This window comes from Phalacrocorax aristotelis, chromosome 2, assembly GCF_949628215.1.
Source record: "Phalacrocorax aristotelis chromosome 2, bGulAri2.1, whole genome shotgun sequence".
Taxonomy (NCBI): Eukaryota; Metazoa; Chordata; class Aves; order Suliformes; family Phalacrocoracidae; genus Phalacrocorax; species Phalacrocorax aristotelis.
This window is the reverse complement of record NC_134277.1, coordinates 123819514-123837489: the sequence shown is the minus strand read 5'-3', so window position 1 is coordinate 123837489 and position 17976 is coordinate 123819514. Positions and strand designations below refer to the sequence as shown.

General features: G+C 43.2%; 1 protein-coding gene across 8 annotated transcripts in view; it reads left to right on the top strand.

The window, feature by feature from the left end:
- The first annotated feature begins 18 nt into the window (after positions 1-18).
- The window catches only part of PCMTD1 (protein-L-isoaspartate (D-aspartate) O-methyltransferase domain containing 1), a 48562-nt gene continuing 30604 nt past the window's right edge, over positions 19-17976 (top strand). The window contains exons 1-3 of one of the 8 annotated variants that reach the window (XM_075085011.1): positions 87-337; positions 2255-2381; positions 3227-3289. The gene's annotated coding sequence lies outside the window, so the exon portion shown is untranslated. Of the gene's footprint in view, positions 338-2254; positions 2382-3226; positions 3290-17976 lie in introns of all 8 variants that reach the window. The other 7 variants (XM_075085010.1, XM_075085006.1, XM_075085012.1 and 4 more) reach the window with 7 other exon arrangements.

Here is a 17976-nt window from a genome sequence, read left to right as displayed (position 1 = left end):
GCGGAGGCAGGGTCACGTGACCTTCTGTTTACATCCTCTCAGCTGTTGGAGCCCCTCCTCCCCTCCCCTCCGCGCTCTCTCGCACCGACACGGACCGCGGAGACCTGCCGACCCGTCCGGCGTGCGGGCCGGGGCAGGGCGGCTCTGGGGGCAGGCCGACCTCCGCTTGCGCCGGCTCCCCCCTCCCTCAGCGATCGCCCCTGCTGCGCTCCGCGCGGACGACGGCAGCGCTCTCCTGCCTACATCCTCCCTCCCCCCCCCACTCCCCCCCCCCCCCCGAAGCGGGTCTCGCCGCCGCTGCCGCCCCGCTCAGGGTCCGGCGCCCGCTGCGGAACGGGTGAGTATCCTGCGGGGAGGGGAGGGTGGGTAAGAGCAGCGCTCCCCGGCTGCGGCGTAGGGGCCGCCGTCGGACAACTGGGACGGGGAGTTGCGGCGGGGGGTGGCGGCGTGGGATCGGGGCCTACCGACCCCCCACCCTGCTCTCGCCCCCCCTCCCCCGCCCCCGGGCGCTCCGGTTCCCATTGTCCGTTGGCACCGCACGCAGGCGCGTGCCCTTCTGAGGCGCCGGGGGGGAAGGTTGTTTTCGCGCAGCCGGGACGGGGTGAGGGCTTTGCTGCCGCTCGCGGCTGCGGTGTGGGGAGGGACAGGACGGGGAGAGTGTGCGTACGCCCTCGGCATCCCGCTGCCCCATCCACCCCCCGCGTCCTTTTCGCCGCCTGCGTAATAAATCCTCTGTGGCCCAAGAAGGGCTGGGAGGAGAGGCGGTTGGTGCGGCTGCCGCTGGCCCGGGCCAGGTGTGAGGGGACGGGGACGAGAGAGAAGGTTCCAGCCTTGAGATGCGGGCTGGAAGGGGGGCAGAGGCAAGGCGAGGGCAGCGCTCGGCCCCCGCGGCGGCTGTGCGGCCTGCCCCCGCCCCGTGGCGCCTGGGGGGGGGCGAGGGGGGGTTGCTTCTGAGGACATGCGGTGAGAACGGGAGCTTGCCCCCTCCCCGAGTCCTTGTAACCTCAGGATGTTGAGGAAGCTGCGTCCTCCCCCTTTGGAGGAGGCAAAAGGGAGTGTGAGACAATATCTTGTTTTGTTTGAAGAAAAACCTATGGGCTAAGAAAGGGTACCTTCTCTTTAAGGAGAGGAGGTGGTGTGGCAGCAGCGAGGGGAAATTACTTTGTTTACATAAATCAAGCCTGTGAAACGCGCGATAACTTCGCTTTTCGCCCCGTAAGCCGCGGTGGGGGGGCGGCGGCAGGAGCCGGTGAGCCTTGCCCGGGGGGCAGGGGAGGGCTGACCGTGCCCCCCGCTTTGCCATAAACGCACATTTTGTCTCTGTTTACATTGTGGTCTCTCTTTTGGCTGGGAGCAGCGTAAGGGGAGGAGCTGGAACTCGCTGCGGGGCAGCCACCTCCTCCTCTCCCTGTTTTCTTTGTTGTTATCTTTTCGGGGGAGGCGTCCCGGGGTCACGTCTGCCTGTAGCTGAGCCGCGGTCTCTGGCTGATGTGATTCCTCTTCGGCCCGAAACCTCGGGCCGCCTTCTTCTGTGCTTGTGCAGCTCTTGACTTTCCTCCGTCGTCGCCCTCCTCCCCCGTGCCTCGGCTGTTGTCAGCGGCTCGCAGTGGAGTTGGAGGAAGGGGAAGGGAGGGTGGAGGGGGAAGGAATCTTGGCATTTATTTGATACGCAGTCAGCAGCCTGGGCCTGCTTTGTAAAGATCTGTCGTCTTTGACAGCTAAAGGGAAAAACGAAAAACCTCGTATGGTGGAAGGAGGGGTGTGTGTATGTGTGTTCATTTTTCTTGATGGGAGACGAAGGAGAACATCCTCAGGGTCTGTGAAAGAAGAGATTGAAGTGCTGAACTGCTGCAGTGTGTTGAGAATCCTTGTGTCCTTGCAGTACTTACCTGTGCCCGCGTAGCTACTGTTCTCCTAGTGAGTGTTTTTTACTCCAGTCAAGTAAAAGTCAAGCACAGCTGAACTGCAGACTTTAGCAAAGAAGTAGTAGTTTTTTGTGCATGAGACACACGCACAAAAAAGAGACACGGGTAAGGATAGTCAGCACTTCAGTGAGTTAATGGAGATACCCAGTCCCTCTTGACCATATGCCCTCTGTGTTACAGAGAATGCCTTTAATATGCAAGATGCAAAACATCTTATGCTTAAAGTTAGTAAATTACAAGAGTGTATTGTGAGAATGCCTTTGTAACCATAATTCATTATTCTTGCAAATGAATCATAATATGTGTGATACATTTTTTTTCTTCCACAGGACCCTTACCTTACTCTGGCCACTGGGCAGACCATCTCTGGAAGGAATCAGGCTTGGATAAATGGAGCTGTCTTCTGTAGAACTCCTGCCTGATTTGTTGGGAAAGTTTGAAAAATATTTTGGATATGTAGGTGGACAAATATGTGAAAGATCTATTGGTATTTTAACTGACTTTGGGTGAATATTATAATGATAGGAATGTAAGAAGTACGTGAGTGAGGTCAGAGAGCCACAATGAGGGCTTTGGAGATGGACATTTAGCCAGACGTTCTTTACAACAGTCAGCATCCCTCAGAAATGCAAGGAAAAACAATTAGATGTTGTTGGGAGGTCTGCAGTGAGGAGAATATAATGAAATCACAGAAACAGAAAAAAGTACGTAATACCGGACAGCCCTGGATGGCCAAATGTTATTACTGGGTCTGTGCAGGATTAGGTTTCTTCCCTGCATAACCTCCGATCTTCACTCCAAAAAAATCTTGTAAAAATTTTTCTGCCTTTCCTAATTGGCTTTCTTTCTGTGTTTTCTTTATCCAGTCTCAGACTTTGTGTTGTGACTTGTTGTGGTTTTTGACCAGCCAATTTCAATTTTGCAGTACTCTGTTTATCAATTTATGAAGTCTTGTCATCTTTATAGTCCTAATCTTGGCAGTTTGATGGTTTTTGTTGCAGTCTTGTGTTTGCCTGTCAGTGACTGCCCCAGACTGCAGCAGCTCCTTTTGAAGAGGCTCCTGCCTAGTAGGAGGTTAACAATAGAACCTGACTGCCAGACATGTATTATAGTTCTCCGTGCCCGTGCTGGGCTGTACCAGAGCAGTCACTTGGCTGTGTTTCTGTAAACTTGAAGTGCAGTTGCTTTGTGATAAGTGTGTATTCTGAAGCTAAAGGTAGGCTTAGGCATGATACCAGAGCAGGTGGAAGTCTCTAAAGAGCATGTTGCCTGTGATTTTTTTTTCTTTTTTTTTTTTTTAGGCAAACTTGAAAGACAAAAGAGTAGCACAGAGATCAAATTTGAAGTTCCTACTGCAAGACATGGTTAGTAATGCAGATGCAGGTGGTTTTTTCCCAAAGATGCTCCCAAAACTCATTATTGGCAAGATACTTTTTCAGTGCAGTGTTCCAGGAAGGTTTATGCCACGAGTTTTAAGATTTCCCCAAAACAAATAAATGAAAAGCAATTCTGAAATAGTTAGGCAGTATGGGAATGCTCATCCAGTCTTCAGTACATGGTGCAAAACACCTGAGAATATAGTTACTGTTTCTGCATGAGAAGCGTCTTTACATGTACCTGTTCTTATCATGTCCTGCTTTCTTCCCATTTTCAGCAGGAATATCACAGAGATTTGTTGTTTTACCCTGGTGAACTGACAGTGATGCTCTGTAGCTGATCATTAATTAGCTCTCTGTTAAGAAAAGTGCCTTGAAGTCTACAGCACTTGGCACTCTTGAATGCAAACATCACTGAATATTATCTCATTTATTTTGCCTTTTTAGAATGTAAATTCCTTAAAGCAAAAGTGGGAAGAATATAAGTGCCATCTTGTTTTGCAAATGAATAATCAGGTATGTGACTGGCCTAAGGCACTCCACGAACCTTCCAGTAGGGTCAGAAGTTGATCTTCATGTTTCATCTTCTCCAGCCAACAAGAGTGTGGATTTTTTGGATGGAGAATTCTTTTCATGTATCTGCTTTGTGGAAGTGTGTGACCACATTGTTCCACTTCTTTCTTTTAGGGAGTTTTACGGAGTAAAGTCAAGTAGTTTATATTAAATATTAGGGGCATAATTACATTAAAACATCAGGAAATAACTACTGTGCTCCAGTTCCTTTGGGACTTTTTTGTGTGTACTGGTTGTTAATGAGAGCCTTCGGGCTTGCTTAATGCAAGCTCTTAAAGCAGTTGCTGCTGCTATGTTATTTAAGAAAATTGGGCTGGACTTCTGGGCCTTGAAGAAAGGATAGAATTTGTAGCAGCTTAGGATGCTGAATACAGTTTTTTTGCAGGAGTGAAAGATTAGCTGGCAGCCATTCAGAACAGTAGTGTTAGTCCTCTGTCCATTTTGATTTGATACATCATGCCAACTTCATGTTTCTGCGTTAGCGTTGCTACTGCAAAGTTGGCAGTGATGTTAACTAAACCCAAGGAGCTTGAAATCCTGATGAATATGTATGTGGATTCTTGTTAAATGTCCTTCTGATTGGAATCTTATTGGAAACCTTGAAAGTAAGAAGTGAAGTAAAAGTAAACTGAAAGTAAACGTGTCTTTGAAAATGGCAGATAGTGCAAAGAAACTTATTTCTGAAAGCAAGAAGTATTGGAAGTTGTAGCTAGAGAGCAGCTGTGGTGTCCAACGCTTGTATGTTGTGACTGCAATTGGTATGTGACATGTTTCTCCAAATTTTCAGTCCTTTAAATTGAAGCACAGAAATTTAAGTTTTCCTTCACCGTGAGGAGAAAACACTAGTTTAGAAGTCATCATAGAGCAGTTTAAAAAAAAAAAAAAAAAAGACAACCCCCCCCAAACACCATAGCCCTAAAATAGTTTGGAGGTGACATCAGGAGTCACCATGGTAACTCTCAGGCTACTGATTCTGGTGTGTTCTCATGTGGGGGAGTTCTAGAGTGGAGAGGTGAGTACAGAGCGGGGTAAACTTCTCTGGTTAGAGTGCTGTCTTGTGGCAGAAAAAGACTTGGAACCCACTGCTTAGAAGTTGCATTTAAAGAAGGCTAATTTTGAGGTTCTGGCTTTGGTCTGTATAGTCTGCAGGGAAGAAAGGATGTAAATATCTAGTTTATTACAAGTGCAGAACATTGGGTTCTATGACTTGCATGGAGTTAGAGATGTAAGATACCATGTATGTTGTTAAGGTGACATGAAATATTGAGGCTTAGAATTTCTTCTGTCAGTATTGCATTTCACTCCAGATTTTCTTGAAGTAGTGTTTGCTCAGCATGCAGTTGCAAAACAAATGCTGAATTTGGATTTGCGGTGTTTCTAGGATGTAAAAGAAGACAAATGGAATTAATGTTTTAAAAACTTTTTTGAGGAAAGAATCCAGAACTTGCCAACAAAAACTTAAATCAGGTTTAAAAATGAATTTAAAAAACTAATAGGCTTAGAGCAGGTGGTTTGATAGCAATGTGGGATGTTCGGAATCTTGTGTGAAGGACACTCACTGAAAGTGCTTCAGGGCATCTGAGTTGTCAGTATGGAGCTGTTAAATACAGGATACGGTTTACTGAAGGCCTACATTCTTCTGCAGTTAAAAAAGAGGAGAAAAGGGAGGGGGCGGGGAGAAGAAAAAACAATACGGTGGGCAGGATAAATCTAAGTATAGGTAGCAGGGCAGTTAGGAAAGGGAAAGCCTTTGTCTTGGTTGCTAATATGCGTGCTTTACTGGAGATTTGTGCGTGTTTATAGACATACAGGCTCAAGGAATATGTGCACAACTAACCAGTTGTGCAACAGCATCATGACTCTGAACAGGATCTCTTTCCCGAGAGTTTTTAGAACCTGGTGATGACAGACTGCACAATTCAGTTCTGGCTACAAGTCAGAGTGTCTCCAGGTTCGTTCTCTTGGTCTCGTCTCTTATGAGTCTCTTGGCCAATGATGTCTTAACGTTTATCTGATTGCTTTTCCACTCCCAACTGTTGCGTTCCTTTCAAAGGACACATCCCTCAGCTTTAGGCAGTTTGTGTTCTAAGAGTCTTAAATCACACAGCAACAGCAGCTCTTCTCGGTTATTTGTGGGGAAGTGAGGACAGGATGCGGGCAGAAGAGTTTTCTGTTGTGTTACTTAACACTAATTGTTGCCATATCGTAAGCCAAGTAGCTTATAGTTAGCATGAGCACCCAAAACAGCACTGGAGGTCTGTGTTTAAGCACCTGAATCACATAGCCAGTATCAAAGGCTTGCTGTTACTAATACAAAAGTTTTTCTTTGCATGATTTTTAAATAGAAAGCTGGCAGTAATCATTATTATTTCTTCCCTTTTTAAAAACAATTGGCTTGTTTAAGTCCTAAATGATAGGTGCATATTTCTAATGGCAAATTAAGAAATCTTGAAAACTATTTTCAGGACGAATAGCAACAACTTTGTGATACTGGATAATGTTCCACCAGGAGGCACCTGACTGTTGTTGGGAAGATTTTTTTTCTTTTTTTTCCAGCTGATGTCTACAAATGTTTTTATAGATTTAGCTGTAGGAGTTAGAGTCAAATCAGAGTTCTTACACAATAGTAGTTTAAGATGTAGTGAAAGGCAGCGTGCAGTAATACTGTAAATATAAAATACATCCAGTCCTGAATGCAATTGTTCAAAGTATGTGTATTGGTACTATCCTTCAAGCAAAACAGAGAGCATTTGCTATTAGTTTCTGTTGTCATCAGGAGTGAAAAGGAACTAAATTTCAATGAGAACATCTCAGATATGACATGTCTTACTTAATTCTGTGTTCATATTTTTTTAAAAAAATGACAGAAAAGCAGCTTCTTCAAAAAGAGATACCTGTATCAATGTATGGCTTCCATACGTGAAGCGAAGTGATTGGAATTGTTTATGGAATAGTCAGCTAATGAATGGCATCCAGCAATTGATATGCCTGTGGTGGCTCTGTCCCAAATGAAAGGCTTGAATCCTTTAAATGGTTGTTTTAGCACTGAAAGAGGAATTAGGACTGTGTGGTTGGGAGAAAATGGGAAGTGGTTACTATTCTAAGGATTTATTTGTGTTATTTCTGTGACGTGTTTTCAGTGGATATTCAGGAATTACCATGTGGTTTTCTTGACAAATATTTGAAAGAAAAAGCCATGTAATATTCCTCAACGCAGTCAGGACCACTGTGCCGTATAATAGTATATATATCAAAGTTAAAAAAGATAAGAGAATTGGAGACACTGTCCTGGTAATCATATTTTCAACACAATTGGTTTTGCTTGATAGGTATGGCTATAAAGTGTATGCAAGTTAGCATTGCTGAAATAATGAACTCTGAAATTCACTGAAGGAGATGCTTAATTTCAGCACGCAAAGCAAAAGGTTAATATTCCTGCAGTACTAACAATTTCAAGTAATTAGGAACTCTGTGAGTACTTCTGCTAGGACATCAGTTTCCCATTAAAGGATTTGATTTCCATCTGAAAATGATGGAAAGTTCTTGTCTATTCATGTTGTTTGCGTTGGAGTCTGGCAGGTGAGGTTTTGCTGGCTCTTCTGCTGGGGCATGTGACCCCACTGTTTATTTGCAGAACTCTCCCCTTTACCCTTTTGAGAATGAACTGTGGTTTTTGTTTCCATTCCATGTAGTCACCTGCTGTCCAGTTTCTTAAGCTTTGCTGTGTTCTTCCTTCAGGAAACTCTAAATTTGGCCTTACTATAGTCAGGAGGTCAGTGAAACTGGAAGGACACAGGAAAGTTGAGTTGCTGAGTTTCTTGTAAATTCTGCTGAGCTGACAGTTGCAACATTATAAATCCCATAGGCCTTAGCTTCTGCTTATTTACTTCAGTTAATTATGCATTGGTTATGACTAAGACTCATTACTGCCGAGTTTCCCGAGATTCTGTGATGTTTTTTGGAGTACATTTGTCAGAAAAAGTCAATGTAGGATTTGACTTCTCCATTCTGGGATGCTCTGGATAAAGTGGAGTTGTTAATGATACAACTAAGGCAGGTTATGTGACTGTAGCAGCCTCTTGTGTTATATCTGTAAACTACACTTCTCTCAGGTGAAAACCATTTGCTTTGTATGACCAAAAAAAAAACACCTGATGTGGTAGAATTATGGGAATGAAGATACACTTAGCAGCTCTGCACTTGCACAGCCTACGTCAAGCAATGATAGAAGGTTCTCAAATTCCATTTCTTAGTGAAGTATTTGTGTGAATGTCTTGAAATAGTCACTGAAGTTTTCCCAAATGCTCCAAATCCCCTCCACACCACATCTGCTGTTGTTTGTACTGTAAATAAATCACAACTTTGTAGCCATATTTGTAATAGTACTTGATTCACACCTGGAGACAAAGAAAAAGAATAGTGCAGAAACATTTTCAAGTTAAAAGTGTGCTTACGTATTTTGCTTTTGGATTTTAAAGAAGGCCTATAAGGAGTTTTGTTCAAGTATTTCTAGTTCTTAGTTCAGGCATGTGTGGCCCCAGGCCCAGCCAGTAGTGAGGCTGAGCACGTATTCTCGGTAGCACACAGATGTATTCAGCATGTACGTTTATAAATACGTAGTTGGCCACCACAACAACGCAGAAGACATGGCACTAACGCAAGCACAGACAGCGCCAACAGCCTTATCCTGTTGCCCTTTCTGATGGTCAAGCTGAATGTCTGCTAGTGGCAAACGCATGTATGGATCCTTCCAGTTACTGGGTTTAGACACCCATTCTACCCTGAAACTGGCCCTTGGGTCCGTTTATCCCCCATTGCCTCTTGCACACACACACTGATGCTCAGCTACAGGTTCTCCAGCAGCTCACTTGGAGCCCCCTTTTCCTCCAGCAGTCAACTCTTTCAGTTGCCTCAGTGGGACAGTCTGTCACATCCCTGGTTCCCAGGCCACTCTGCCAGTTTTCTGGCTAGTCCAGTTTGGTGCTCCCTGTAATCACACCCTGACCTGCAAAAGCTCACCACCTCCTTTGCAGGCACCACAGATCTGTGGGCACCTGTGACCTGTGGTGTGACTCTACTTGTCATGTAGACACACATGCAGACTGCATAGCCCCAGGAAAAGAGTTGCAAAAGGAGATTAATGGGCAGACAGGACAGACAGTGGTGATTTGTGGGAGAGCAGAGCTAGACACGTATACTGACCTGCAACCTCTTCACATGTGACCTGTCCCTCTTGTCACCATAGCCCTCTGTTTTCCCATGCTTGTTTCTCCCCAGCCACTTTGATCCCTTGCTTTCCCCACCTTTGGTTCCTCCCATAAACTTCCAGTAACAGGATTTGAGCAATCCCCAAGTGTCTTCTCTGCATCCCATGAGAAATCTGGTAGCCCTACAAGCAGTCACACCTCTCAGTCTGAAAAGTGCCCTGGAGAGGCCCAGTGGTGGTGGGGACGGCTAATGGTTCTCCTGTGATAGTCCTGGGAACAGCTGGGTGAGGTTTTTCTACCTGCAAGTGTGCCTCTCTGCTCCTTTGTCTGTGTGCAGAATAGGTTTTCATCACATAACCTAACTGCATTCACTTTGATATGTGCTGGCAAATAACGTTCAATCATTTGCAGGCACAGCTGAAAATTTACGGCCGAAGTTACCGGCTGGCCACAGAGATGTGAATTAAAGCGATACTGTTACAAAAGCAATACTTTGAAATGTTACCTCAAAGTGTAGGGTATTTTAATAGCAACAGGAACAAGGAGAGCGCTGGAACGATTGCATGAAACTTTGTGGAACAGGCTTTGGTAACAGTACCAAAGCTGTAACCTTTTAAATTGCAAAATAAGGAGTTGTTGGTTGTGTTTTTCTTTTTTCTTTTTTTTTTTTTTTCCTGGATGACTTGCATTTTTGTAGAGACTTGGTAGATTTTTGAAGTATATTTAGTTCATACTTGGTTTGTATGTTTTGAGTTTTGATAAATCGTCGCTTTCTTTTGGTAAGAACTATGAAGGGATAGCTAATCTCTGTTTTGTATAAAGTAGGCATTGGATATCTTAAGAAATAGGGATTTATGGACAAGGTCACGTCATTCTAGAGTATGTTGTTTATGGATTTATGGTATGTCTGGAGAATTAGGCAGATTATGACATAGACCTTAAAGTGTGACGTTCTTGGAGATAGGCAGGATTTGGGGATTAAAAAGAAGTAAGTTACGTGCAAGTAGATATCCACCACTTTCTTTGAGATAAACTAAAAGCAACTGTTAGTGTGCACATGCTTTAATAAACAAGTTATATTAGAAGAAAGTAGTGAATCCAGTGTGATGCTTTCAGAAGATTGCATCAGATTGCAGCAGTGACAGAATTTTGTATCGTGGTTCTGAGAAAGAGAAGCAGGAAACAGAGCAGGTCTTCCTCATTCATCCTTCTTGAAGATTACAAGCCTAAGTAATACAGTACCTTCTCAAAACATACCATTGTATTGCACTGGACTATCTTAAGACTCTAGTAAACAGGATCAGGACTTAAATTTTTTATTTATTTACCGTCTCAAAAGAAGGGGACACGTACTAAAAGTTGGGATTCTCAGTGTGTGAAAGTAAACATTTTGATTGTACGGTATTAAAAGTTGTTTATGCTGTGATTATTGTATGCTGGTTTGATGCTTTTAGATAGATTTCTAAAGGTCAAAAAAACCAAAGGCTTTAGTGCACTTGGAGCTTGGTAAAGTTGATAGATTTTTTTTTTTTTAATTTGGGCCTGGTTTTTGTGTGTGTTTTTTTTTTTTTTTTTAGAGACTGCAGTAAATGCATAGCTCTAAGATGAGGTTTCAAGTGTCAGGAATGCAGCCATCTTCTATTTTTACACTTGACCTCGTTTCTATTTTCTTTTGCTAAAGGCAACAGGCGTATGTTGTTCTGTTGCTGCTGGAAGTGATTTAAATAAGTTGAAATGTTTATGTGCAATAAGCTTTTGAACTTTAGCACTGGCTAAAATAGTGAATATTTTGTTGCAGGCCACATTTAGCCTACTCAAAATTATATGAACTGTGACTTGATCTGCTAAGACTTGTAGCTGCAGAAACTACGTCTGCGGAAAAAGGTTAGGAAAGTATATTTCGGTTCATGTACTAAACCTGCTTTGTATTTCGTTATAAAAGAGGATCCCCCACCCCCTCACCCCCAGCTGTTACTGGTTGCTTTCTGAAGGTGATACTGAAAGTAAAGCAGCACCATATCTTCCTGTGGTTTGTTACCTTCTGGTCACCACAAACTAGATTATAAAGCATTTCCTTTCATGAAGTGAAACAGATTTTGTTTTTAAAATGTTGAGTATTTGTCTTATCCTTTATGTCAAGGTATCTTACTTGGCTTATGATCAGGATAATGTTAAAATTTGCAGAAATGTTTGTGTCACTTATATGCCTTACGCCTTTTCAGACTAAAAAGGACTACGTATTCCAGACGTTTTTTGGTTTTGTGTGTTTTTTTTTGGTTGTTTTTGTTTTTTTTAACATGTCTCTACAACTCTTCTATTTCTTAACATTTGACTGTTATGGCTTATATAAACCTGCTTGAAATGAGTACTCTGTTAAATACCCTTGTACAAAGCTGTTTATTGTGGCAATGAGTTTTGCAGCCTGGTCACTCTGTAGCTCACTAATTCCTGTGAAATATGTGCACAGACAGCAGATTCTCTTGTGAAAAACAGGTGCGTGATACAGACTCAGTGACTATCGGACATCTGTATGTATTGAGCATCACCAATCATATCAGTCTTATGAAAGTCTGATATTTTAGTCTTGCACCAGTAAGCAAGCCACTGCTACCTGGCACCTCCTGTTTCTGTGGGTCTCTCAGGCCCTCCGGAGAAGCTTCTCTTCTTTCCCCTTTCTCCCAGCCAGCCTGTGATAATGCAATACTATTCAACTAGTTTGTACTAGATGGATTTAATATAGTTGCCGTGTGGGAATGGGCAAAGCTGTAAGCTCACCTCCCAGGAGCTGAGACCTTAAAAGAGGGTGTATTATAAGGGGACTGCTGGGTTCTTTCATGGACACTGCGGTCAGAGGAAGGATAGAGTGTTTTCTGTATGTTGTACACTGGGTTAAGCTGACACCCTTTGCTTATGAGATCTTTTAGTGGAACTTCAACAGGTCACTAAGCTATCTTAGACTCCTCAGAGATAAAACCATTTTATGCAGCGTCTTACAAACAAGCACCTCCAAACTTTTTGGACTGTTGTGGGTAGAAAAGCAATATTAATTGTTTTGAAATCTACATTTGATGGGATACTATAGGGTAAACAGAATCGGGGCAGAGTTAGTGTTCCTTCACTCATGAAGGTATACATAAAACCTCTTGAGATGAAATCACCAGTTGGCACATAGCTGACCTCTAATGGTAAGCAGCAGGCTAGCAACTATTGTTGACATCTTGCCACCGCATACTGTGAAAAAAGCATGCCTTGCTGCCCTGATCAAGTACTATTACCAGGAATTGTCTAGTTCTACCACTCAAGCTGCGTCATGTGCTGCTGCTGACGTAGTCATCAGTTCTTGTTGTCAATCAGGTATTAAGATTTTTGTTAGCAGTTAATGTTGCTCTCTGAATGTATTGAAATAATTTAGATTTTTAAACCTTGTAGACAGTATCACTGGACTGACATAAACTTTTGTTCTTCAGTTTTTCTGATGATACTAGGTAACAGCATCTTACTGCTTTGGAAAATTATTTTCAGAGCACTTTAGAGGCTATTTTCTTATCAGTGCTTCTGTTCATCTGCTTCAGAATATGAGGAGGAGCTGGTTCTGGGGACTGAGCAGCAACCGATTATTAGTATTGTTCATGAGTAATGGGCAAACTCTTTATACCTGACTGACTGATCTCTTCTGCACAGGTAATAATGTCAGGTGCTTATAAATCTCACGAGACTTTTGCAAAGATGGGCTAATCAGAGTACTCCAGAGCTGTTTACCATTTCATCAGCGTCTCATCCATGGAGGCTTTTTAATTTCACAAATAAGAGCATTTCTTAACAAAAGTGTTATGGCAGATACTGGCTAAATTAAAACTTAGTGTGAAATTAGACACTAGCAAATTCTTTTAAGAGAAGGGAGTGTTTCACTGCTTGGTACCCAATTAAAGCTTTTTGTAAGGTGAATGACTGGATTTAAAAAGGTTGTAGGTATGCAAATCCCATGTATTTGAGGTGGAAAGTGTCGGGGAAAGTAGTTTTGTGCAGATGACCAACAGATAGTCTTTACTAGTGATTGAATCCCTAAACTAGGGCAGTGAGACAGTTTTCCTGTCTCTCAGCAGGGAGTTTTTGTAGGATATAATTAAGAAAGGTCAGTTAGTGGCCCAGAGAGCATTCTAGGATGTGAACACTGAAGTTGGGTCTGTGGTGACCATAGTGACAATAATTGGACAATAGTAAGCATAGCCCTAAATAGGTAAAGAGCACACCTGGGGACTTGCTTTCTGAGGGTATAGGGCTGCTTTAGTATTTAGTGGGTATAGGTCTACACCTTTCCATTTCAGAAACTATCCTGTACTGTAGATTTCACCCCGGTATGGGAAACTACACTGCTAGCTATCTTGGGTGGAAATGGTGAACTCTTATTTCTTTGTTTTGAAGTAGTCAGAACACATTTGTGGTGTCATAGGTGGGAGACTGAAGAAGAAACTGCTTCTGAAACCTGGGAGGCTCAGCTTTGCAAATATTTTTTGGTTCCTCAGATTTTAAGCAGTAGAATCATAGAATCGTTAAGGTTGGAAAAGACCTCTAAGATCATCAAGTCCAGCCACTAACCTATCACTGCCAAGTCCACCACTAAACCGTATCCTCAAGCAACACATCTACCCTTCTTTTAAATACCTCCAGGGATGGAGACTCTACCACCTCCCTGGGCAGCCTGTTCCAATGCCTGACAACCTTTTCGGTGAAGACATTTTTCCTAATATCCAATCAAAACTTCCCCTGGTGCAGCTTGAGGCCATTTTGTCTCATCCTACTAGGGAGAAGAGACTGACCCCCATGTTGCTACAACCTCCTTTCAGGTAGTTGTAGAGAGCGATAAGGTCTCCCCTCAGCCTTCTGTTCTCCAAACAACCCCAGCTCCCTCAGCCGCTCCTCATAAGACTTGTTCTCTAGACCCTTCACCAACTTTGTTGCCTTTCTCTGGACACGCTCCAGCACCTCAATGTCCCTCTTGTAGTGAGGGGCCCAAAACTGCACACAGTACTCAAGGTGTGGCCTCACCAGTGCCGAGTACAGGGGCACAATCACTTCCTTACTCCTGCTGGCCACACTATTCCTGATACATGCCAGGATGCCATTGGCCTTCTTGGCCAATTAGGCTCAGCAAGGACCAATTCTCCTTAGTTGATGCCCAGCCTACATCTTCCTCGTGGCCATGACTCACATTCAGCCAGCTGACAACCAACACCCCCAGGTCCTTCTCTGTTGGGCTTCTTTCCAGCCACTCTTCCCCAAGCCTGTAGCATTGCATGGGGTTGTTGTGACCCAAGTGCAGGACCCAGCACTTAGCCTTGTTGAATCTCTGGCCCAACGCTCCAGCCTGTCCAGGTTCCTCTGTAGGGCCTTCCTGCCCTCCAGGAGATCGACACTTCCACCCGGCTTGATGTTATCTGCAAAGTTACTGAGGGTGCACTCAATCTCCTCATCCAGACCATCAGTGAAGATATTGAACAGGACCAGCCCCAACACTGAGCCCTGGGGAACACCACTCATGACTGGCCGCCAACTGGATTTGACTCCATTCACCACCACTCTCTGGGCTCGGCTGTCCAGCCAGTTTTTAACCCAGCGCACAGTGCACTTGCCCAAGCTGTGAGCAGCCAGCTTCTCCAGGAGAATGCTGTGTGAGACGGTGTCAAAGGCCTTACTAAAGTCCAGGTAGACAACGTCCACAGCCTTCCCCTCATCCACTAAGCAGGTCACCTTATCACAGAAGGAGACCAGGTTAGTGAGGCAGGACCTCCCTTTCATAAACCCATGCTGGCTGAGCCCGATACCCTGGGTGTCCCGCATATGCTGCATAATGAGTTCTCAGTAAGGAGAACTGAGTCAGGATGTGGTGGTAAGCTACCCCTTAAAATTTCCATCCAGGAAATATGTAGCATTCTTTGGTTTGCTTTGTAATAAAAGGTAATGAATTTTAAAGTCTTTATTAACATACCTGAAAACAGGTCTGGCATATAGATCTGGTATATAGAAAATGTTGCTTTCAGCATACAATCCTTGCCATTGTGTGAAGAGGGTAGATAGAATTTCAGCTGAGAAAAACAAATCCAGTACATAAGAAAACATAGACAGAGAAAGGAATCCATCCCAGTCCAAAGAAGGGGGGTGGGGGAAAAGTGAGGTTTTTTTGTTGTTGTTACTGGATGGATAACCAACAAAATTCTATGTTGTTGTATTACATTTTACTTCAAGTTCCTGTGAACTGTCTTCAATAAAAAAAAAAAGTAATAAAAACAAGTCAAAAGGTTCATTAGACAGTCAGCAAGGTTGGTCTAAAAATATTGTGTAACTACCAAGGTTAAGGTCATTTGATGATGAAATCTGTGCTGATGTGCTTGTGTTGTGGTTTAACCGCAGCTGGCAAACAAGCACCACACAGCTGCTCGCTCACTCTCCCCACCGGCCATGATGGGATGGGGGTGAGAATCAGAAAGGCAGAAGAAAACTTATGGGTTGTGTTAACAACAGTGTAATGATTGAAATGAAATAATAGTAAATTGTAGTGAGAAGGAAAACAACAGAAAAGAGGGATAGGAAAAAAAACTAGGAAAAACAAGTGATGTAACCACTCACCACCTGCCAACCAACACCCAACCAGTCCCTGAGCAACTCTTGCTGCCCTCCAACCAACTCCCCCCAGTTTATACACTGAGCATGATGTCATTTGGTGTGGAATATCTGTTTGGCTGGCCAGTTTAGGTCAGCTGTCCCAGTTGTGTAGCTCCTTGTGTAGCTCCTTGCTGGTAGAGCATAGGAAGCTGAGAAGTCCTTGACTTAGTTGTTCTAAGCAGTCCTTACACTAAAGCATCAGTGTGTTACCACATCATTCTCATGCTAAATCCAAAACACAGCACTATACAAACTACTCTGAAGAAAATCAACTCTATCCAGCCAAAACCATGACAGCTTGTCACTGCCCATACACTTGTGGAGTGCCATAAGCTTCAGTGCATCTTCTGAAAGAAATGCAGTACCACGTGTGGTGTTTCATATGTTCAGGTGACTGGAGGTGGAGGAAGAGTGAGAGCAAGCACACACCTGGAATCTTGTATAAACAGCTGTTGAAGGCCTAAACACGAGGATCAGGGTTTAAGCTTACATCAGACTTGACAAACATTTTCTGCCCAAGTAGGTCAATGCAATTCAGGTTAAGTCAGTAGTTGTAGCTGTTTACATTCATTTGGCTTAACATTAATCCTGTGATCTGTTCCTTGTTCCATTGCTGTATTACAAAGAGCCTTGAAGTATACTTTGTGGAATGCATTACATTGGAGAGCTATCTGTACTTGTCTTTGTACTTGTTTCTGGTTAACTTGAAAAGCTTCTTGAAATGATCCGCTGAACAGTAGGTTAAGAGTGAGTGTTTATGAGTGAGGTTAGTCTATACTCTAGACTTAAAAAATGTGCTGTGTTTCCAATAGAGTTTTCTGTAATGCACCAAGTAGTATCTTACTATATCCTGAAAACAAGAGTTTTCCTTCCTTTTAAACTATTCGGAGTGACAAAACAAATAGCTGTGGTAGAGAAGGCAATTCAAGCAGCACCTAGTTTTCCAAATTTTCCAGTTAGACTTTTTATTGCTTTTAGTAGCAAGGCATATGTATAAAAGGTTAAAAAATTTTTGTAAAGGCTACATTCTGAAACACCTATGCGTCCCACAGTTTATTCTTATTTTTGTAGTCACCTGCTATGATAACCTCCAGCACACAGTTCGTATTTTGGTTTTCTCCAGCCTTTGCCTGGTGAAGCTATTGTTTCATTTTCTCATTTCCTTTCAGACAGTAGTCAGTCATTCTGGTTATTCAAAAGGTCTTAGACTGAGCTCTGCAGTTCGGCGTTGAATTTCCTCTTATGTGGCACTGTGGCACAATGCTTGGGATGAACAGGGAAGCTAAACTAAAAATGAAGTCCTTTTGTTGTAAGAGTTGTTGGATGGGCCGAGGACAGGCAAAACATGATCTTGAGTTCATTATGGCTGTGGGAGTGGCACAAATTGAGTCTGATCAGGAGTAGGTCTAACACTTGGTCAGTGGCCTGGGAAACTTCAAACCTCTGCAAATGAGAGTGGTGTTGCTGACTTCTGCCACGAGTAAACTGAAACTGTTAAATGGACTGAAGTTTTTCAAGTCCTGGTGCACTTTTGTGGTTAATTCCCTCCTATTGCCAGTCACAGAATATTCCTTTTTGGGGAAACTTAAAAGCTGACTCCTATGTCTATATTAGTGAGTAGTTCAGTGGTTTATTGTTCTCATCCACCTCCTCCCCTCCTCCTGGATAAGGGGGAAGGTTCACCAAGCAAATTTGTATGTCATCTGGGTTTAGAGTCTTGATTCACTGTGTTGTGGTGTGCTCCAAGCTGATAGCTTAGTGAAAATAGTTCTAAGGAGGAGACTGATGTTAGTTCTGTGGAAGAGACTTGAAATATGGCTGATCCCATTTATTATATATTCGCTTCTACTTTCCCCCCTTTGAAACAAAATAAAGAGTCAAGTTAGTAGGCCTAAATAACCTATATTTTTAAGGAGTCATCTGTGTAGAGTCAGCAAGATACTAAATATGTGAGATATTTGACATTGTATGGATTTAGCGAAGGCAAAGTTTTGTCTGTCAAATTAAGTGGATTCCTTGCTGGCATGGTATTTAATCTGTATTTAAGTGTGTGCAGTCCTTAGTGACCTCAGGAATTAACCTCAAGTGCAAATGTGTTTGTAAAAATTCTGAAATGTGCAAAACTTGCGTCCCTTTGAGAGCTGGCAAAAAAAAATCTTGGCAAACCTTGTATCTGGTTACTAACTTCACAGATAAGAGTTCTGTGTAGCTTATAAAACGGTTAAGAATTAAAAT